This window comes from Eubalaena glacialis, chromosome 11 (genome assembly GCF_028564815.1).
Source record: "Eubalaena glacialis isolate mEubGla1 chromosome 11, mEubGla1.1.hap2.+ XY, whole genome shotgun sequence".
Classification (NCBI taxonomy): Eukaryota; Metazoa; Chordata; class Mammalia; order Artiodactyla; family Balaenidae; genus Eubalaena; species Eubalaena glacialis.
This window is the reverse complement of record NC_083726.1, coordinates 95,319,167-95,342,837: the sequence shown is the minus strand read 5'-3', so window position 1 is coordinate 95,342,837 and position 23,671 is coordinate 95,319,167. Positions and strand designations below refer to the sequence as shown.

General features: G+C 37.8%; 1 protein-coding gene across 9 annotated transcripts in view; it reads right to left on the bottom strand.

Moving 5' to 3' along the window:
- Positions 1–23,671, bottom strand: part of LMNTD1 (lamin tail domain containing 1) — a 416,942-nt gene that overhangs the window by 373,639 nt on the left and 19,632 nt on the right. For all 9 annotated transcript variants that reach the window (XR_009702527.1, XR_009702525.1, XR_009702526.1 and 6 more), the window contains exon 2: positions 18,847–18,906. The gene's annotated coding sequence lies outside the window, so the exon portion shown is untranslated. The remainder of the gene's footprint in view (positions 1–18,846; positions 18,907–23,671) is intronic.

The window sequence follows — 23,671 nt, the reverse complement described above, 5'->3', positions numbered from 1 at the left end:
TCTCTGTTCTGGAGCTTCCCTCCTTGCAAAACCACATGTTTATAACATGCTTAGAGGTTGCTGGGTGAACTCGGTACAACACTGTCCGTGGCACAGGATTTTTATTCTTGTACAACACTTACCTTTCTTCATAAGGTTGCTATAAGATTAAAAACTTTACACGGGATTAATATTTCACAGACCTTCATGTCTTCATGTCCTAAGTTGTCTGCTAATGCCTATGGGGTTTGTGCTAAACGAAATCGCTCTTCAAGGTGTACTTTGTGGGGTCCTCCCTGGTATGGCCTCCTTTGCTCAGTGCGTGTGCCTTACTATGTTTCTGTCCTGTTGCGCTGTATTGGCTAATGTATCATGTTGTCACTAAAGGTTTTGTTGTAATCTTTTACCAAACAATGTCATAAGCAGAATACACTCATCTTTCTATGGTCACAGTTCAGAAAGCTACACCGCTATTTAGTCACTTAAGTGACCTGTAGGCAATGTTTAACTATCTGTGTACCACTGATATAAGACAGTACAAAAACCGACTACAGTAAAAACGAATACATTTCTATTTCCTCCTTTTCTCTCCAGTATGAATCCTAACTTGTCTCTAAGTCTTTAGTTAACTGACCCTGCTCCTCAATTCCTTCTTTTCTCGTGACTCAGTTCCTCTCTCTTCAAGTCTTTAATAATATTAAATGGCGTTTTTCAGATTTCTTCTACAGCCATTTAGTATTTCAGCATAAGGCTAATCTTTCAGTAACTCAATGTCTTGAGTAAAGGCCTTAACCTGCACAAACACTTAACCTGCTTCAATTTGACAATCTGACTTCATTTTCTAAAACCTGGTACTGTTTAAGACAAAAGTATCATGGGCTGTGTGCTGGGCATGTCAGAGACCAAACTTACTTAACCTGTGGAAGAAACATCTTTGGGGAGGCTCTTGGGAGATGGGAGAACACAGATCTTTATCCATCCTGGCTCCAAGATAAGGACCGATGTGCCCTCACACTGACCTTTTTTTTTTTTTTTTTTTTGCTCCTGACCTGGGAGCAAGTGGCAAAGATTAGGGTCCTCCTCTCTAACTGGAAGGCACTAAAGCCGATCTTATTCACCTTGAGGAGCAATCATTTAGGTAATGGCATTCTTTTCAGATGTCCCCCATGAAAAACCAGCATGAAGGGTCTTAAGTTCTTGGATAAGTTTACCAGCTTCAATGTTAGATATGATGGAAAAATCCTGTAGACAACATTTAAAGGCAAACTCTTTTGAGTTTGGATTACAACATTATTCAATTGTATTCTGCATATTCCTATTCAAGTTCCTGCTACAAATGAAAAGTTAACTATTCTATTGTAATGGAAGCCCATACCAGCTGTGAGAGGAAAATTCACCACTTTCTACCAGGAAGATTAGAGGCTGTTTCTAGCAAGGCAAAAACCAGTTATTAAAGTTTTCTGGTTAAAGATTGTGTGTGTTACTGGGGATGTGTAAGCAACTAGCTCCTGCCATCACACACAGGATACATAAAGTGCACTGTAGAAGGTGGGCAGAAGCATAAGTACAGCCTTATTTCTCCACCCCTAAATTCATTTTCTTGCCTTTCGTCTTGCTAACATCTACCCCAAGACACCCCAAATGAGACACAAGGAACTTCAAACCCCTTTTCACAGAGAGGCAATGTGAATTCAGGATCTGCCCAAAGTGCTTCTATCACCTACTGGCTGTGGATCAAGAGCAAGTCACATAAACTCTTTGAGCAGCAATTTCTCGTTCTACAAAACAGTGTGATTAATACCTACTGTGCAGGTTATTGGGATATTTAGCAATAATATACATAAAGTATCTGGCACATAGGCAGCTTTCAATACATGATAAACATTGCTGTAAATATATAACAAATCTCCATGTTTTCCCCAAAATACACACACACAAACACACACACACAAACACACACACAAGGGTGGGGAGAGAAGAGAAGGGGAGAGAAGGGGGCAATAATTCTACGCTGTTGAGAAAGGAGAAGCCTATAGAAACATAGTTTTGTTATTTTATCATTTCACCATTTCAGGTTTAGTATAGAATTTACCTGAGCTATGGATTTTACACTGAGTCAGCTTCCATCCGGAGGGATATATTACTTTAATTTCCCAGAGAGTAGGCGAGAAATTTTCTTCAAGGGAGAGGGAGTGGGAGAGATTGCCCATCCATCATAACCTCCCAGAGACTGACAAGTCTGAGTCCACCCGACCTCGTTTTGCAAGAGCTTTGGTAATCCACCCACAGAATGGAAAGAAGTGGGAGGGGGAGATAACATTCTCTCCCTCGTTCCTCGTTCCTGCTTACCACCCCCCGACCATATATACACATCATTCTCCATAACACTATCTGCCTTTCCAAGGCAGATGAACACTGCAGGGAACAGCAGGGAACTCCTTTCTCAAAGTACTACGGCCAACACCTGCCATTTCGCCATGACGCTGAGGGTCTATAGTGGATGCAGATCCCCCTGCAGGCTGGGCCTCTCATTCCCTCCGCTGCTGGGACAGTTGCCTGCTGGCTGCTTCACAGTCCACTCCCTCCCCAGGAACGGCTCTCAACCAAAAGGAGCTGCCTTGCTCTCCTCGGGCAGCCTGCATCCCGTGACCACTTGAGGTCGGGATACTAAGGCCCTGCACTGTTGCCTCAATTCAGGAAGGGGATCTCAGCTCTAGAACTTCACACGGGGTCTGCGGGGGCCTCTGCTGCAACTGCATCACCGTCCAAGTCTGTCCCCTCCGAGTGGATGCTGACTCTTCCCTGTTCCCTCACTCCCTGATAGGTGTTCCTAGGAGCTCTCGCCAATTAACTCCCTGCACGCGTACCTCCATCTCGGAGCCTATGTAAGAAAATCAATCTACAATGATTTTGTAGACTGTCCATGTCCTTTGACGATGAAGGACAGAATCTGGTAGGACCATGCTGCCGGTGAGGCTCCTGACAATCCACTAAGCACGGGCACAGCTGCTCAGCGAGAACCCAGAGGGAGCAGGGGGGTGCGTGCTCAGAGTACCTGCCCACCAAAGGCTGACTGGAAACCTGCGTTTACCACAGACGCAGCCTGGAGGGGGGAAGATAAGCACCTGGTTCTAGAGCCAACTGCCTGGGTAGAATCCCACCTCTTTGCCACTTGCTTGGGCATATGACCTTGAGCAAATTCCTTAATCTCTGTGAAATTTGAATATATAATAGTACCTATAAGTTGAATATATAATAGTATCTACCTCATACAAATATATTCAATATTTATATTATATCATACATATATATATATGAATCAAATAGCACCTACCTTATAAGGCTGTTTAGGAGGATTAACTGAGCCAACATATGTAAAGAGCTTAAATTAGTCCCAGCACACGGTATATATTCAGTAAATGCTAGCTGTCATAAAACATTTTGGATAGTCCATGTGTGTATCTTTATTTAGGAACACCTAGGTTACCAGAGCACTTGCACATTTTTAACTCCATCCTTCAAGACAGTAAATTTCTTGAGAGCCAAGATAATGTATTTAATGATTAAATAAATACTTATCCACACATTCATACATTTATACACACCTATGTATACGTAAATGCACATGTTTATATGTAGAGTACGTGTATGTGTCAAGCTACCTAAAACTCTATTTGTTTTACGTTTATAAGAATCTGAGATTGTAATGACCCTGGGCAGAGTAGCTAGAAAGGACAAAAGTACAGCTCCATTGAGCTCTCCAGGGGTCCACACTCTCCCCTGGGGCTCTGATCCCTCACTTTGAAAAGGCTTCTCTCTAGCAAATAAAGGAATACATTAGAAGACAGGACCCTAAATCTTGGCCTGAACTGCTCAGGTCCATATCTAAAGATGTGCCATGGAGACAAAGGGTTATTCTGCCTATTTGGTGCCTGGAATTGTGATGGTTAATAACCGTTTTGATTTGTAGGGTAGTAACTCTGACAGGTTATACTCATGAAAAGCTTGAAACAGAGATGATAATACCTGTGGGTGTCAAAATTTAATCTTTCTTAATATTAAGTTCACTTAAAGCACCCCGAGGTCAACAAGTTGGTGGGTGACACTGAGTTAACAGAAAGTTCTTTAGCCAAATAGTTTCTAAAAACATCAATCCATTCTAAAAATAGGGAATCCCTATTACACATAGCATGCCTATTTGGTGCTATTTTTTAACCATTTAGGGAGACATTACAGTAACATCATAAAAATTCTAAGTTGGAGAAGACACAGAAGATATGTAGTTTAACCTCCTTCAGAAGTGAAAAAAAACAAGACTTGGAAGGATTACATGACTTGTCCAAGGCCACACAGAATTTTTTTAATGTTTTATGAATTCTGAGTATCAAGCAAAAACCAGATAATTAAATACTTAACCACTTGTGTGTATCTTTTTTTTTTTAATCAATTTTATTTATTTATTTATTTTTTGTTGCGATGGGTCTTTGTTGCTGCGCGCCAGCTTCCTCTAGTTGCGGAGAGCGGGGGCTACTCTTCGTTGTGGTGCGCAGGCTTCTCATTGCGGTGGCTTCTCTTGTTGCAGAGCACAGGCTCTAGGCATGTGGGATTCAGTAGCTGCAGCACGCGGGCTCGGTAGTTGTGGCTCGCGGGCTCTAGAGTGCAGGCTCAGTAGTTGTGGCACACGGGCTTAGTTGCCCCATGGCATGTGGGATCTTCCCGGACCAGGGCTTGAACCCGTGTCCCCTGCACTGGCAGGTGGATTCTTAACCACTGCGCCACCAGGGAAGTCCCCACTTGTGTGTAGCTTAAGTGATGCAATTGAAGGCAGGGCTATAAAGAGTCCAAGGGGAATCTGAGCTTACATCAGTGCTGTAGGATGCAAAAGAGAAGCCCACTCTGGCTCCTGAGACAATGATTGGACACCTGCCAAGGGTTCTACACTGTGTGATTCTGGACCACATGTGCATAGAAAGCAGAGGGCAATGATCAATTGCCATTCATTGTCCAAACAATTCAGAATCCATCCAGAGGCTAGCTGAAAATTGGCTTAAGAAATAACAATGCCATGAGCATTGTTATCAAATACAAGAAAACAATGACAATAATGAACATTAGTAGGGTGTTTTACAGATTACAAAGTATTTTCAAACACAACCCTTTCCATCTTCATAATGGAAAACCACCAGACGAGTAGCCTTGCTGTTGTTATTATTACTACTACCTCCAAACCAGGAGACTCAGGTTGGTTGAGAGAACTTCTCCTGTCACTCTTCTGAGCCAGGACTCACGTGCAGTTGTCACTCCAAGCCCTGGGCACACTCCCCGAGTCAAAGATGCTGATCCTCAACAGTTTGATGCTCTCTGCTGAGCTCTTGCATCACACACAGTTCAGTATGTAAGGTAAACAGTGGACTCAGAGATATGAGCCACTTACTCCATACAGAAGACTACCTCTCTGCCCAGAACAAGGACACTCACTCAGTATCAAAAGTGTGTGTGAAGGACCAAATCTCTGATTCTTTAGAGACTACCTGATTTAAGCCGTTGAACTGGAATGCATTCAGTGTGGACCTACGGAACTTTTGTACTCTTATACTTAATAAGTTCAGCCTTTGTTTCCTATGAGACCAAAACCACTCAGACTCTTTCCTCAAGAACTTTTCTGAACTAGGTGTCACACAGACTTCTTCAGTATGTGAAGATGAAGGGATTCGGAGTAACGGGTAGGGCAACTGAATAATGATCCTCTTAGAATTGTGAGCAGGAAAATGGAAGAATTTTATCACCTGTAATTGCTTTCATGATCGAACCTCCTTGTGCCCTACCTTACCCCATGAACATTCACTATTTTTACTGCCTGACCTAAGCACAGATGTATCTGAGAAAGCAGCCATGACCATGATTTTCAAGTATGTTTTTAAAAAAACCTCACAAATGTGCAGGCTGCTGAAAAAAGAGCTGAAAGGAAGATTGTTATGCTCACCTAAATGTTGCACTGAGGTGAGGTATGAGGACTAAACCAAAGAAAAATGATGGCTATCATATTCCACAAGGGAAATGTGGGTTAAATATTCTTTGTTTAATATTCTACTTAAGTTTTCTTGAACAGGTAAAGCCTTTTTCACTTCTTAAACTGCATTACGAGAGCCTACAGGGAGGCTCAAACCTAAATTTGTTAATAGAATATACTCAGAGCTTAAATGGGTGTATACGATTTGGGGAAGCATGTATTTGGTTACTGCTGGATGGATCTCACATTTGCTCCAGTTTGATTTGCGAGAGGCTATTCTTAAATTGTTCTACTTATTAGTTATTCTGATCTCTAGGGTGCCCATTTATGGAATGCTGGAGGGGAGCATAACATTAGGAGCAGAGTGGGAAATCTGCATGAACTTTTTAAACAGAACTTTGAATGCACTCCAATCTGGAACACATAATTATTTCACGCTGACTGAAATCAAGAAGTAAATATGTGACTATACTCACAGATGTAATTACAAATTACAACCTGTGCCTCATCATTGCCATCTACTCAAAGATACTCTGCTGGATTTCTTAAAACGAGGACTCCTTTTCTCTGTAATTTAATGGAATTTTGAGTATAATGTAACACTCTGCCATTTCTAGGCAATTTATGATGCCTGGTGACATTGGTTAGAAGTTGAGGAACATTTCTAATGACACAAAAATATTTTCACAAGCACACACAAACATTTTTTTCTCTCCTTTTCTATTTATTTAATTGTCCTTTTAAAACCAGGAGAATAGGAATAGTCTATAGTAACTCCTGGATTCCTTTTCAGAAGTGTGACTAAATACTGAAACTCATCATTTGATAAATACAGTTTGAATTATTTTTCCATAAATGCATGATAACCTATGTTTGTCAGAAAAAAACCCATTTTCCACTTTCCTGTCCATTAACTCCGCCTCTGAGATATTGCTTCAGATTTTCCCTTTGTAGCTGGCATCTTTCCACCTAGAAAAATATCATATCATTTGTGAATTTGAAGTTTTCACTCATTTATAAAAATTTTAAATAGACCCAATTCTAGTCCTGATCCCAGGTAATCCTACTAATTGTAATTCTATTTTATTTAGAAAATACTTATTTATGCTTTTGTTTTAGGTCTCCAAACTAGTCATTTATCCATGACAGAATTTGTTCTTCAATCCTTTGATAACTTTTAAAAAGAAAAGTCTTCCTCAAAATCTTTGCCCTGACCAAATGCTTGCTTGTCTCCTTAGAGGAAAATAAACCTTTCCCCCAATAAACTATGTTTCTTGTCATTTAATGAATCTCTACTTAATCTTGGCTTCCAACTGCATTCCAGGTATAGAAATGAAGCATTCTAGGCTGTAGTTTCTATTTCAGTAACCCTTCCAATGAATGGAGGCCATTCTGGAAGTCCATCAAGAATGTCCTAGCATAGCACTACAACTGGGAAACCTTTTCTTACCTTTTCCCCATGTACACTAATCCTTACATTTTAACACCCAAATTAACTTTTGTCTCCTCTGTGAAGTTTTCTGTGATTCATTCTATTCCTATTTGAGAAGTAACTCATCCTGCTTGCATGAGCAAAACCAAGTATATTTGAGAATCAGTGACTAGAAACACTTTATCCTCAGAGTCCCGAGGGATAGAAAACTGGTTGGATGGGCTCATAGAGACATTTTAAGGTGAGTAGGCAGAAGAGTAGGAGAGTTTTTGTTGAACAGCTTTGACCACTTCATTGCACAGTGGCTTTGGAGTCAAACAAATCTAGGATGGACACAGCTAAATGAATACAAATTAATTACTTCTATTGATATAAGGCTATTCATGTACTCTATTTCTTCTTGAGTGAGGTTTGCTGGTTTGCACCTCTTTAGGAATTTGTCAATTTCATGTGTTGTTTATAATATACCCTCATCATCCTTTAAATGTTGGGGCTGATAGAGAACAAAATTAAGGACAGACTCATTGAATGTGTAAGAAATAAAATTTAATTTGTTGGATTTGTAGTGAGGTTCCCTTTTTCATTTGTAATATTGTTCATTAGTGTTTTCTCTCTCTTTTTTTTTTTCCTATTCTGTCTGGATAAAGTTTTGTCAAGTTTATTAATCTTTTCAAATAACCAGTTTTTAATTTAACTGATTTTTTCCTATTGTTTTTCTGTTTACTCTTTCATTGATTTCTGCTCTGATCTTCATTATTACCTTCTTTCTGCTTATTTTGAGTTAAATTTGCTTCTCTTTTCCTAGTTTTATTGAGATCCTTGTTTTGAGACCTTTCTTCTTATCTAATATAAGCATTTAATGTTATAAATTTGTTTCTAAAACTGCTCTGACTTCATCCAACAAGTTTTTATATATACGTTTTATGTTCATTTTCATTCTGTTCAAAACATTTTCTAAATTTTCTTGTGATTTCTTCTTTTACCCATAGATCTAGAATGTGTCATTTGGGGATATTTGGGGATTTTCCAGATAACTTTGTAATTGATGTGTTGTTTAATTCCTGCTCTCCATCTGGTCCTGAGTTTGAAGTTGTGACTTTATCTCCTCTCTAGGCTATGATGATGATGAGTCCCTAGTACTATTTGACCCCTGAAATGTGCCCTCCAGCTTTATGCCCCACCCTTTTGCCCTTCAGTAGTCCCCATGGGGCTCATCTGGATGTGTCTGACTCCTCATCTTCTACATGATGTGATAGAGGAATCACAAGCAATGATAAATTTCATAGGAAATCAAATGTGGATCAATTAAAAGACTACCAAAGTGCATTAAGGGTTTGGAAAAGATTAGACAAATAATATACAGAGCTAATTTCTCAAGAAATACTCGTTAACTGAGGAATAGGGCACTGAAAATGTATAATGGGGTTTTACTCAAACTTGAGAATTAACAGAGTTGATAAGATCAAGGTACAAAGGACTTTCAGTCATTAGTAAGACCCTTCTTTGACATAACTCCACAATTCTTTCAAAATTGTCTTCCCATTTTTTCCATTTGCTTCTTAGTACAGATATCAAATGATTGGTGTGAATTAGATATTCTATTTGATACCAGAGTCACAACAGAGAATATTATCAGGTTCAGGAAAGGTATAACCCTCATTCTTCATCAATGATTGTAATCACACCTGACATTGGCAATTCCTCTAACATCCAGATAATAACAACTTATTATTTACAATTATAACTATACAATACAACCTAATCTATTTCCCAACTTTTCAAAACTTAAATTCATGTTACTAATGTTTCAGGTGTGAGAATTATAACAAGGAGAAGGTTTTTTTTTTTAATTACAAAGAGTTCTTATTTTTTAGAGATACATACTGAAATATCTGCCCGTAAAATATTTTTATAAAAATATAAATTTGGAACTACCCTGGTGGCACAGTGGTTAAGAATCCACCTGCCAATGCAGGAGAGACAGGTTCGATCCCTTGTCCAGGAAGATCTCACATGCCGTGGAGCAACTAAGCCTGTGCGCCACAACTACTGAGCCTGCGCTCTAGGGCCTGTGAGCCACAATTACTGAGCCCGCATGCCACAACTACTGAAGCCCACACACCTAGAGCCCGTGCTCTGCAACAAGGGAAGCCACTGCAATGAGAAGCCCAAGCATCACAACAAAGAGTAGCCCCCGCTCACCGCAACTAGAGAAAGCCTGCGTGCAGCAACAAAGACCCAATGCAGCCAAAAATAAGTAAATAAAAATAAATAAATCTATAAAAATATATATATATATAAATTTAACTACTTCTTTATGGAAAGAGAATATACCTGAAAATTTTTTCAATTACTCTCAAATGAAGAGTATGTGATAGAATTTTAATATATCAGTACATGTGGAAAAACAGCTCAAACATATAGGATCTCATGTCTATATCCTCTCCATATAAGGTCTTCAGACAGACATCTCAGACAATGATGTACAAACAAACCAATTCATAAAACCAACTCCTCATAATTTGAGGAAAGTCATAATTGATCTCCATGGAAGCCAGGCCCTATAAAGTATACTCTCTTTATGGCATCTGGAGCAAATCACCAACAAACAAGGGATATGTTTAAACAGGCAATTTAAAAAACTTGAGGATGTCTCTTAATTTGATTATAGACAAAGCTGGGGCCTACCTTAGGTTGGCCCCCTCAGTGTTTCCTAACTCATGATTCCCCTTTTAAGACGGCCTGAAAGAAGGAAAAATCGACCAGCCCTGATTAATAAGTTGTGTCTACATGCACAAATGAAAAGGGTAACTTCTGAGCTGAATTTTGTCTCTCTCTACTCAAAAAGCACAGGGTCCTTACTCATTTGTAAAAGTAATATTTATTTCTATTACTGTGTATTTATTAATATAAATACATCACCAACTGTATTTATAGAGTTTAAACCAGCATAGTTCAAATACTACGAAGGTGTCAGGTATTTCCATCAATACTTTTGTAGTCATTGATTTTTTTAAATCAGCAAATTAGTTTGTGATGCTGCTGAAGGTGACCAATATAATTTGCTTTTTTGGATTAATGCTACGACACTATCTGGTATCACTAACTGAAAGAGGATTGATTATACTATGTTAAACGTTTTTGGATATAAGTATTTTTTAATGTTTTATAATCACAAAATATGTCCTAGAGATAAAAAATCAGATTCCATTTTATAATCAACATGCCTTGGGACACTTGGCTGAACCAGAAAAAGGATAAGGCAAAGCAGAAGGAAAAAAGAAAACAAATGGAAGGCTAACATTGAGGTTTTATCTCTCAGGAAGGACAAAAACCAGTCCTATAATCAAAACTTGTGGTTATTTATGATCAACATGGCAGAGAGACTGAATTTAAAAAACTCTTTCCATCTGTCCACACTCTGTGTGCTGCTGCTCTGAGGAAAAATAAATATATCCTGGGTTGACACCAAGAATACTGGGTTTACTATTAGTAATGTTCTCACTAAGGTGCCTCAATCAACCCTTCTGCAGTCTAAAAAAATATAAATATATCCTGGGTTGACACCAAGAATACTGGGTTTACCATTAGTAATGTTCTCACTAAGGTGCCTCAATCAACCCTTCTGCAGTCTAAAAAATGTAAATAAATGTTAGATGACGGATTGTGAATTGATCAGGAGCTTTGATGTCATGTTTAGCATTTGGGTTTTTGTTTTGTTTTGTTTACTTGTTTGGTCCTGTTCTGCAACTCTTAACGGCTAGAATTCCATTTCAATCACAACAGGAACTAAAGAATTCTGAACACTATACAGTCCCAGTTTTTAAAATGAAGCCTGAAATATCACTTAGAACAATGGCTGGGGAAGAAAACAACCATAAAGTTTGTTTTGTTTGACAGTGATTGACAATGATATTATTGTCCACACACGTATGTCTGTAAATACTGTTGTGCATCATGCAGCTCTTTCCCCTGGAGTATAATCCAGCCCTGGAAATAGTAGATCAACCTGTCACCATGGATACTGAAAAATCTGGCCAAGTGACCGAAAATGTAGATTGTGAGTAAAATTGTGCTGGTATCTGTTGCTGCGACTGATGTCAGTGCTCTGTCTTTCTCATTAGGAAGAGTAGCCCTGAAAAGGGGCCCAGTGTTTCCGGAGATCCCCATCCCCATGGGTCCTGCTCTCATCCTTTACCTGCCTTGGCTCCACAGGCTCTCCTGAGGTCCTGGACCCACAGGTTCTGCTGTTCACCCACACAGGAATCCAATGGTACCACTGCTAGTGCCAACTATTTGTCTCTGAGATACTCACATCTGGCCTCTAAAGATTTATTAGTTTCTTTATCTCAACCAAGTGTGAACAATCTCTTTTACATTTGTTTCGGCTGAAACAAAATGCATGATCCAGAAAACTAAGAGGAAAACAATGAATTTAAAAACAAACTTCAATTCGAGTTCTTGTTCTACCTCTAACTCACTACAGACCTTAAGTAGTTACCTGACTTTTCATTATTCATTCAACCAACATTTGCTGAGGGCTTACTGTGCCAGATATGCTTAGGCAACAGGTATGCAAAGAAAAATGGGAAACAATTCTTGTTCTCAAGGAGCTCACAATGAAAAAGAGAAGACTGACACACACGCCAATGTTCACAATGCTGGGTGAGACAGATCATGATAGGAGGAAACAGAGGAAAAAGAGGGTCATCTCACCAGACTGGGAAGCTCACGATGGGCTTCCAAGAGGAGTAGAGTCTGAAGTGAGGCCTGAAGGAGGAGTGAGAGAAGTCCAGTCCACGGCAGAAGGAGAGGAGAGGAGAGTGCAGAAGGAGGAAAGGGTGAAATGATAATGGACTTGGAAAGGAGAAAATGTTATCCTGGCACACTACTTGACCCAGCATGAAAAAGTGTCATAATAATATAAATGCCATTAGTTAGCTTTTAAAGCCAAACTGTAGATAAAAGTATTGTCGATGGTTTCAAAAACAGTTAATAACATTTCAGTGTTAACACTATTTAACCATATAAAAGAAAATTATTACATTTACCTTATGACCTAGTTATTCCACTGCTGGGTATTTACCGGAGAGGACTGAAAATGCATGTCCTCACAGAGACTAAGATAAAGATGTTCTTAGCAGCTTTATTCATACTAGCCCAAACTGGAAACAACTCAAATGTCTATTAACAGTGCAATGAATAAACAAAGTGTGTATATTTATACAATGCAATACTTTTCAGCAGTTAAAAAAAAATGCAGCAACATGGATGAATCTCACAGACGTTGTACTAAGAGGAAAGAAGCCAGACACACACACACACACAAAATCCACTGTGATTTTATTTATGTAACTTCTAGAAGAGGAAAATCTAGTCCATAATGGAAAAGGTCAGATAAACTGTTGCCTCTGGAAGGGGCAGAGGACTGACTAGGAAGGAGCGCAGGGGTCATTTCTCAGGTGATGAAAATGCTAGAGATGTGGGTTACACAGGTGTAGGCACTGATTAAAACTCATTAAATTGCACAGGTAAGACTTATGGCTTTCACTGTATGTTTTTGATATAAAAAATGAGAACAAACACTAATTAGTAATTTTGCTTTTTTTCAGCAGTATAAATTAGCCATTCTGAGGCTACCTCCCGTATATTCCATGCTTGAGCAAAATTCTGGGCTTCTGAAAATAATGGGAGCCAGGTTTTTCGTTGTTGAGGAATGGGATAACCAACACAGAAAGTAAGAAGACTCTGCTGTGCAATACGGCAGCTGTTAGCCACATATGGCTCCTGAACCCTTGAAATGTGGCTAGACCAAATTGAAGATGTGATGTAAGCATCAAATATACACTAGCTTAGGAAGAACTTACTACAAGGGGAAAAAAAGTACAATATCTCACTAATAACGTCTTATTTGATTATATGTTGAAATGGTAAAAATTAGGATACATTGTGTTAAATAAATACATTATTAAAATAGATTTAAATTGTTACTTTACTTTTTTAAACATGGCAACTAGAAAGTTTATAATTACATATGTGGCTCACATTTGTACCCATTGCACAGTACTAAAGTATAATGTAGCTTGTGGTGTTGGACTGGAATTGCAGCTATCATATTCCAATATGTGAGCTCATAGTTTGATCTATCTATCTATCTATCTATCTATCTACCTATCTTTTTTCCTCTGAAAGGGCCTGGAAATAATGCCATATGAGTAGAAATGAGCACACTTAGCACTCAGGTCTTGGTATCATTCTCTACTAAAACGAAATATAGCTGCTTGGAGAAATGGCTGATTTCAGGGCTGGGGCAGAGAAAGTACAAGATGAGCTTGGAACATCATACTTCACAAAAAAGTAAAGGATTTTTCAAAAAATAACGGGGTATGTAAAAATGACACAGAAGGACTACTGGGGCTTCCCCTAGCCAAATCTAGGATAATTTGAGCATCAAAATAAATGATGATAGTAATGGATCATAACCTATTTAATAAAATAAGAATCTGTGAGTCCCTATCCAAATAAATAAATAAATAAGAAGGGACAGTGCTTCCTTATAGTAGAATATCAACTAATAAAGAAAAACAATCATGGAGACAGAAGATCACCAACGGATACTAAAACTAGTTGGGTAAAAGTTTTATGAGAAATAACGTTATTTACCTATTTTCAAAGTGTCTCCCCATATATTAATTTCAAAGAAAAAAATATACATTTAGTTTAGAAGAATAATTTTTCAAAAAGACTCATGCACCCCAATGTTCACTGCAGCACTATTTACAATAGCCAGGATGTGGAAGCAACCTAAATGCCCATCGACAGACGAATGGATAAAGAAGATGTGGTACGTATATACAAAGGAGTATTAGCCATAAAAAGGAACGAAACTGGGTCATTTGTAGAGACATGGATGTCATACAGAGTGAAGTTAAGTCAGAAAGAGAAAAAAAAAATCATATATTAACGCATATATGTGGAATCTAGAAAAATGGTACAGCTGAACCGCTTTGCAAGGCAGAAATAGAGACACAGATGTAGGGAACAAACGTATGGACACCAAGGGGGGGGAAAGTGGAGGGGGCGTGGTGGGATGAATTGGGAGATTGGGATTGACATATATACACTAATATGTATAAAATAGATAACTAATAAGAACCTGCTGTATAAAAAATAAATAAATAAAATTCAAAAAAAAAAGAATAATTTTTGAACTTTACAACTGAAAAAATTATCAAGATAAACCCAGAATTAATTATACAATCTTGCTGCCTTTGAGTTTTTAAATATCACTGAGAGATTAAAACTATCCCCCCACCCCAAATGTGATGAAGGAAAATTAACCTTATCTAAGTGTGGTTTATGAATCACCCTTAGAGTCATCTGAATTCTTTTTACAAAATCTTTATAAGATATAAGAGGCAGAAAGCCTTCAAGTCTTCACATCCCAAGGAACATGGCAGCAGTGGGTGCAATTAAAAATATTATTTACAGAACTAATTAGCAAATTTAATCAGGAAACAAGTGAGAATAAGAATACATAAAATTACAATGTAATTTTTCATAGTTATACTTCTTATTGTCATTTTTTAAAATGATATAATTTTAAGTAGTGTCAGAAATCTTTTGTAAACCTTGCACTGACACTTCTAAAAAATACTTCATGTAATTTTGAAAACAATAATGATTATAAAGTTAAAAAAATTTTATAGTGACAGGTCAAAAAATAGGAAATTACCTATAAAATTAGATATTCTATTTTTTTTTTTTTTTTTTTGGTCACACAGCATGGCTTGTGGGATCTTAGTTCCCCGACCAGGGATTGAACCTGAACCTGGGCCCCAGGTTTTGCCACAAAGGCATAAAACTAGAAATCAACTACAAGAAAAAAACTGCAAAAAAACACCAACATATGGAGTCTAAACAATATACTACTAAACAACCAATGGGTCACTGACAAAATCAAGAGGAAATAAAAAATCCTGGAGGAAAATGAAAATGGAAACACAATGATCCAAAATCTATGGGGTGCAGCAAAAGCCGTTTTAAGAGGGAAGTTTGCAGCAATACAAGCATACTTCAGGACATAAGAAAAATAGCAAATAAACAATCTAAACTTAAACCTAAAGGAATTAGGAAAAGGATAACAAACAAAACCCAAATTTAGAAGAAGGAAAGAAATCATAAAGAGCAGAAATAAGTGAAATAGAGACTAAGATAGGGCTCAAATAGATAAAATCAGAAATGAAAGAGGAGAAGTTACAACTGACACCAGAGAGATACATAGGCTCATAAAAGATTATTATGAACAATTATATGGTAATAAAATGGACAACCTAGAAGAAATGGATTAATTCCTGGAAACATACAATCTCCCAAGACTGACTTAGGAAAAAATAGAAAATATGAACAGCATCACAAGAGATTACTATGAACAATTATATGCCAATAAAACAGACAAGCTAAAAGAAATGGAGAAATTCCTTGTAATATACACTATCCCAAGACTGACTTAAGAAAAATGGAAAATATGAGTAGACCAATTACCAGTAATGAAACTGAATCAGTGATTAAAAAAACAAAAACAAAAACACTCCCACAAAAATGTTCAGGTCCAGATGTCCTTGCAGGTGAATTTACCAAGCATTTAAAGATGAGTTCATACCTATCCTTCTCAAACTACTTCAAAAAAAAAAAAAATTGAAGAGGAAGGACTGTTTCCAAACTCATTCTATGAGGCCAGCATCACCCTGATACCAAAACAAAGACACCACACAAAAAAATAAAGAAAATTACAAGCCAATAGCACTGATGAATACAGAAGCAAAAATCCTCAACAAAATACTAGGAAAGTGAATTCAGCAGTACATTAAAATGATCATACACCAGGATCAAGTGGGATTTATCCACAAATCAATCTATGTGATACACCACATTAACAAATTGAGGAATAAAAATCATATGATTATCTCAATAGATGAAGAAAAAGCTTTGGACAAAATTCAACATCAATTTTATGATAAAAACTCCCAACTATGTAGGCATACAAGGAACATACCTCAACATAACAAAGGTCATATATGACAAACCCACTGCCAACATCATACTCAATGATGAAAAGCTGAAATCATTTCCTCTAAGATCAGGAATAAGACAAGGATGCCCACTCTGACCACTTTTACTCAACATAGTATTGGAAGTCCTAACCACAGCAATCAGACAAGAAAAAGCAATAAAAACAATCCAAATTGGAAAGGAAGAAGTAAAACTGTCACTGTTTACAGATGACATGATACTACATATAGAAAATTCTGAAGATGGCACCCCAAAACTAGTAGAACTCATCAATAAATTCAGTAAAGTTGCAGGATACAAAATTAATATACAGAAATCTGTGGCATTTCTATACACTAATAATGAACTATTGGAAAGAGAAATTAAGAAAACAATCTCATTTACAATTGCATCAAAAAGAATAAAATTCCTAGGAGTAAATCTAACCACTGAGGTAAAAGACGTGTACTCTGAAAACTATCAGACACTGATGAAAGAAACTGAAGAGGATACAAACAAATGGAAGGATACACTGTGCTCATGGATCGGAAGAATTAATATTGTTAAAGTGACTATACTACCCTATGTAATCTACAGATTTAATGCAATCCCAATGGCATTTTTCACAGAACTAGAACAAACAATTCTAAAATTTGTGTGGAAACACGAAAGACCTCTAATAGCCACAGCGACCTTGAGAAAGAAAAATGCTGGCGGTATCACAAGCCCTGGTTTCAAACTACACTACAAAGTTACAATAATCAAAACAGTATGGTACTGGCAGAAAAACAGACACATAGATCAATGGAACAGAATAGAGACCCCAGAAATAAACTGAATTTCATATGGTAAATTAATCTACAACAAAGGAGGCAAAAATATACAACTGGGAAAAGACAGACTCTTAAATAAATGTTGTTGGGAAAACTGGACAGCTAAATGCAAAAGCATCAAACTGGACTACTTTTTCACACCATATACAAATATAAACTCAAGATGGATTAAAGACTTAAATGTAAGACCTGAAACCATAAAAGTCCTTTTAGAAAAAACCCATAGTCAGTAATTTCTTTGACATTGGATTTAGCAGTATATTTTTTTGATCTGTCTCCTCAGGCAAGCAAAACAAAAGCAAAAATAAACAAATGGGACAATATCAAACTAAAAGCTTTCGCTTAGTGAAAGTAATCGCCAATAAAATGAAAAGACAGCCTACTGAGTGTAAGAAGATATTTGCAACTGATATATGTGATAATGGGTAATACCTGAAATACACAAAGAACCCATACAACTCAACATCAAACAAACCAGCAACCTGATTCAAAAATGGGCAGAGGACCTGAATAGATATTTTTCCAAAGGAGATATGCAAATGGACAACAGACATATGAAAAGATGTTCAACATCTCAAATCATCAGGGAAATGCAAATCAAAACCACAATGAGATACCATCTCACACCTGTCAGAATGGCTATCATCCAAAAAAGACAACAAATAACAAGTGTTGGCGAAGATATGGTGGAAAAGGAACCCTGTGCACTGTAACTGATGCAGCCACTATGGAAAACAGTATGCAGTTTCCTCAACAAATTAAAAATAAAACTACCATATGATCCAGAAATTTCACTTGTGGGTATTTTCCCAAAGAAAACAAAAACACTAATTCCAAAAGATATATGCACCCCAATGTTCATTGCAGCATCATTTAAAATAGCCAAGATATGGAAGCAACCTAAGTGTCCATGGATGGATGAATGGATAAAGAAGATGTGATACACACACACACACACACACACACACACACACACACACAATGGAATATTACTCAGCCATTAAAAATGAAATCTTGCCATTTGTGACAACACGGATGACACTAGAGGGCATTTTGCTAAGTGAAATAAATCAGACAGGAAAAGAAAAATACTGTCTGATCTCACTTATATGTGGACGCTAAAAACAAAACAAACAAACAAAGCAAAATGAAAACAGACTCATAGATACAGAGAACAAATGGATGGTTGCTAGAGCAGAGGCAGGTGGAGGGTTGGGTGAAACAGGTGAAGGGAATTAACAGTATAAATCTCTAGTTATAAAATGAATAACCCACAGGGATATAATATACAGCATAAGGAATATGATCAATAATATTGTAGTAACTTTGAATGGGGACAGATGGTACTTGACTTACCGTGGTGTTCATTTTGTAATGTATATGCAAATGTCAAATTACAATGTAGTATACCTGAAACTAACACAATATTTTACATCAACTATATTTAAATTTTTAAAAAGATAACTTCTTTTCAAAAAATTTTAGTTGCTTACAACAGAGGGCCTACAGAATCTGTATCAAAATGAAATACAAAAACTTACCATGTTAGACCCGTGGCAGGTTCGGACATGAAGAGGAAGCTGCTTGCTTTCCAGAGTTCTCTGAAAAAGCAAAAGAATGTCCATGATATCTAGTAGTTGACTCCAAGGGAGCTTAAAAAGACAAAAGGAAGCTTCTTTATGAAAGGGTTAAGTGCTGTCATCAGGAATGCGGGTAGGAGTACAGGAATAAAATTTGAATAAATAAATAAATGGCAAGAAAAACTGGCAGAGACTATGCATCTTTGAACTTCAAATTAACGTTTGTCATAAGCTTCAAAAGAGTCCTAAATTCGTCACTGTCCAAAACCTCTTGGCCATCACTAAAACACTTCATGAGGACGGTGAAGTAATATATTTCACAGGTTCTGTAACCCTTAGAAGACCAAGAAAGAACAAACCATCCTGATCTTTAGGTAAATAGGCCATCATCTGCAAGGAGAACATAATCAGATTTATTTGATTGTCAAACCCTTCAGAGCTGCAAATAATTTACTGTGTTTTATTAAATTTATTTTCCGCATATTTTGGAAAGAAGAAAATAGTACACTGGCGTGTTTGTGTTTGTGCTTCTGTGTCTATGTGGAAAATAGCAAGGTTGGCTAAAGAAAGAAGAGCATAAAAGACTTTTTTTGCAAAATCAACTGAAGGTATCTACAGTGACTACTTTAAAAGTATGACCATCTTTAAAAAAAATTTTTAACAGTTTAAAACATTATGAAAGAGAAAGAAAATTCAGACCAAGGGAAAAAGAGATAATGTAAGCATGCCAACTCTGAGAATTGTCAGAGTTGCCATGGTTATTTCAAATCTGCTTTGAGCTTCCTAGCAGCCAGGACAATGGGCTCACTAAATTACAAAGCTTTGTTACTGGAATAAGGAAATATTCTAGTTCCTCAGAAAAAGAAAGGCTTTCCTTGATTTTAAATTCCAAAGGTATTTCTCATGTGAAGAAAAAGAATACGGTATAATATAGTATATACTAACTTCAATTGGATTTTTATTGCTAACATCAAATGATTGTTTAAAGCACTGCTGCTTAGTGAAGGCATTTCTGGGAGGGCTAAGGAATCCCCGCTAAGCATACAGCCCTCCCATGCTCTAGAAATATCACTGTTCTCTGGAGAACACATTAGGATCTTCATGGTACACCTAAGTGAATATATTTTTCCACTTGATTGTATCCTGTCATATAAACAGAATCAATAGAATCAACTGCCACAAAATTCATTGATTAGTTTTTTAGATGAACACAGGAACTAAGGCTCTGAAAGTTGGAAAGGATTTTAGAGAGCTCTTGGTCCAATAATAAATTATAGCAGCTAATGTCACAAAAGGCATCTCTGACAATCAGTATAGGAACTTGGCATGCACGCTGTCATGGACAGTTGGCTCACTCTCTCACAAGACCATCTACTCCACTGCTGTATACAGTTGTTTTATTATGTTATGCTGAAAACTACTGGACTGTAATTTCCACCCGCTTTTAAAGTCTGTCCTCCAGATCAACTGAGCAGCTCTCAAGTATCAGAAGACAATTTTTTTCAGTGCTTTGTATACATGACCTCATTTTTACCCTTATGAGATATCTCTGAATGCTCTACAACAGGTATTTTAATCATGAGAACACTAACTGGCCCCTAGATCATACCACTGGTTTATGGCAGAATGTAGACTAGGAGCTTGGTCTCTTCATTTTCTTCCTATCTCTGTATTTAAACGATCATTTATAAACTACACTGAACACTCATTAACCGCAGTGAATATTCAAGAGAAGAAAGTTCTGAAGACATTTTACTCATGTTAAGAAAATAATCAGGAAGACTCATTTATGGTAACTAATACTTGTAAATTTACAATTTTTCCAAGTGTTAAGAATTTTATATAGGTGTTTGGAACTTCTGAAAGAGATATTTTAAAAGTTTTTCTCTCGTTTTTAGCTAAAATTTTGATGAAACTATAGGTCTGAGTTCAGGTTCAGGTTTAGGTTTGAGTTCAGGTTTAAATGTGCTGATCATCCCAACCATAAGATAATAAAACTAATATAAACTCTCTGGTTTGCCAAATAAAAATAGAATTCTTTGAGTAATAAAAATGTGTGAAGGTTCTAGGATTTTATGTACTTCAGTCAGTTCAGATACCATTTTCCTGCTGTTTTTTTCCCTATATTCATCTTCATCCACTCAATTATTGAGTTCCTGGGCATCTTCTGCTTCCTCTTTTGTGTTCCTAGCAAGAATTATCGGAATTCAAACATTTTCGCTTAAACAGCAACAACAAAAATCCACTGAACACATAAAACTTCACCTGTTGGGGTAAAATCCTCAAGAGCCCTAGAACTATATATACGGTACTCAATTAAAGACACAGAAGCAACAGTAGTTACTGGTCTGTAATTAAAATCTCAGCTTTAAAATGTGCCTCCAGGGGCATTTCAACAAAGTCCAACTTAAAAGAACGTTCACTGTGCCAAGGAGGTGCTCTACGAAGCACGAGCACATTAGAAAGTCACGTGGTGAGAGCCGTCCATGAGGGACAGCCCACCCTCATCCACTGTAGGAGGCCGTGCGCACCGCTGCGGGAACTCCCGGAGCGCAAGCTGACACTGCAGCGACAGGGCGGAAGGAGAACTGAAGAGGCTCTGCACGTCTACGGCCACGGAGCACAAACCTCTGATGATGTGATGAGTTGGGACTCATAGCAGGTTGAACTACTGTAAATATTAGTCTGGTTGCACACTGTTTAAGTAGAATGAGGCTGCTCTTTAGTGCTTTTTTTCCTTTCCAAATGTGTCCAAATGTCAATTTGAGCCATTTTCCTAAGGAACAAACTAAATGGCCAGCAGAATATAGAAAACAAAAACTAGTCAAAATGGCCAGAGAGAGAAGCAGACTCGGAAGCCACGTGTGAAATTTAGATCAACCAGCCTCTCCTCGGGATACTGACCCAGCCACCAGCCAGGCCCACTTCCAGTGTTTAGTCTTGCAGGCAATCCCCTGTTGTTGGGCACCAGTAATTCAAGTTACCATGCTACCAAAATACGGTATTGGTTCCTTCATCTTGCATCTTCCTGGGATTCTTTACTACTCCCCAATCTTTGTCATGCTTTCTTTCTAGAAGCAACAAAATCATATATATGTATTTGGCCGCGTAGTGTGGCACGCGGGATCTTAGTTCCCTAACCAAGGATCAAACCCGTGCCCTCTGCAGTGGAAGCGCCAGAGTCTTAACCACCAGACTGCCAGGGAAGTACCAACAGAATCGTTGAAACGGAGCAGGCTTTAGAGGGAAAGAGTCTGCATTTATGCTAGGTTCACCTACCTATAGGGAAAGGATATTTATTCCAGGCTCCTGATGTTTTTCCTTGCATCTAGAGAGACCTCAGTTCATGTAACATTCCCAACCTCTTTACTCTTTCACCACTCTGCCTCAGAGACTGAAAAGCAAATTATTTGAATGGTAAATTTGAGAAGAGTAAATAGGGCTTGCAAAGCTCAGCCCCTGCCATGCTCTCCTTCCTTGAGGAATGGCCACAGTAATGCCCATACTCATGTCTTATCTTCCATGTTGGAAATTTTCCAAGGGGAGGGCCCCACGGGAGGAAACATGTCCACCTGGCCTGGCCCGATAGACCGGTCTGTTTCTGAGCAGCAGCACTGGGAAGCCCACAGTTGCTGCACTCCTAAGCCACATCATCCCTGCCAGCCTTAATCAGTAATAAGTATGGTATTCTGATCTCCATCTTTCTCCTTGTCTATCTCTTAAGTGGCTTAGAACTCAGGACCGTTTTTTAACTGTGTTGACCTTGCAAAGCTATTTTACTATAGTCATCATTATCCACTCATATTTGTCAAGTTTTTGAACACCTTGTTCCTCTTCTGGATGTTATTTTACCTACCTGGCAGGAATGTGGATGTAAAGTGCCTAGCACAGGGCTTGGCATTCAATTAAAGTTTACCTTCCTTTGCTTTTTTAATTTTAATTTAGTCATCACCTGTTGTCTTAATTCCTTCTTCCCTTTAATTTCCTCCAATAAATTGGCTTCTTCTATCTCTCATCATTGTCTTCCACACTTCCGTATTTCTTCTTTCTGTCTCTAGACACTGCCCTAAATCAACCTAAATTTAGTTCTTAAAGTGTGGTCCCAGAACCAGCAGCGTCAGCATCTTTCGGGAATTTGGTGGAAAGGAAACTCTCAGGCCCTATCCCAGATCTACTGAATCAGAAACTGTTGGTGGGGGGCTAGCAATTTGTATTTTTATAAGCCCTCCAGGTAATTCTGATGCATGGTCAAGGTTCAGAAGCAGAGGCCAACATCATTCAGTTTCTGCTTAGTTCCATGATTTGCCTCTGCCCAGATACTTTTCTTTTTGTGCCTTACTCTCTTTGTGATTACCAACCATTTTGTTTGGTATCATTATCAGTTGTTTCACACCTGAAAGCCCTGATACCCTCCATCTCCATCCAGAAAGGGGGGGAAAAGGGTAACCATTTGGCCCTCAAATGATTTAAAATTAAGATCTATGGGTCTCTCTTATACAGATTTTTTTTGTCCACCCCAAATTATTATACCTAACTTATTGAAAATTTGGGCAACTCTGTTTGTTTTAATTTAGTTTACCAAGTTTTCATTTTCGAAGCCACTGTATAACATAAACCCACTCACAAACCTGCAAGCCTTTGCTCTGTGTTTTGTTTTTAACGGGTAAATAGAAAATCTCCTACCACAGGAAACTACAGGTAGCATTGAAAAAAACTGGTTGTCACAGCACTGGTTTCCGAACAACTTGAAAAGCATCAAGCAATTCAATTATCCTAAAATTGTCAT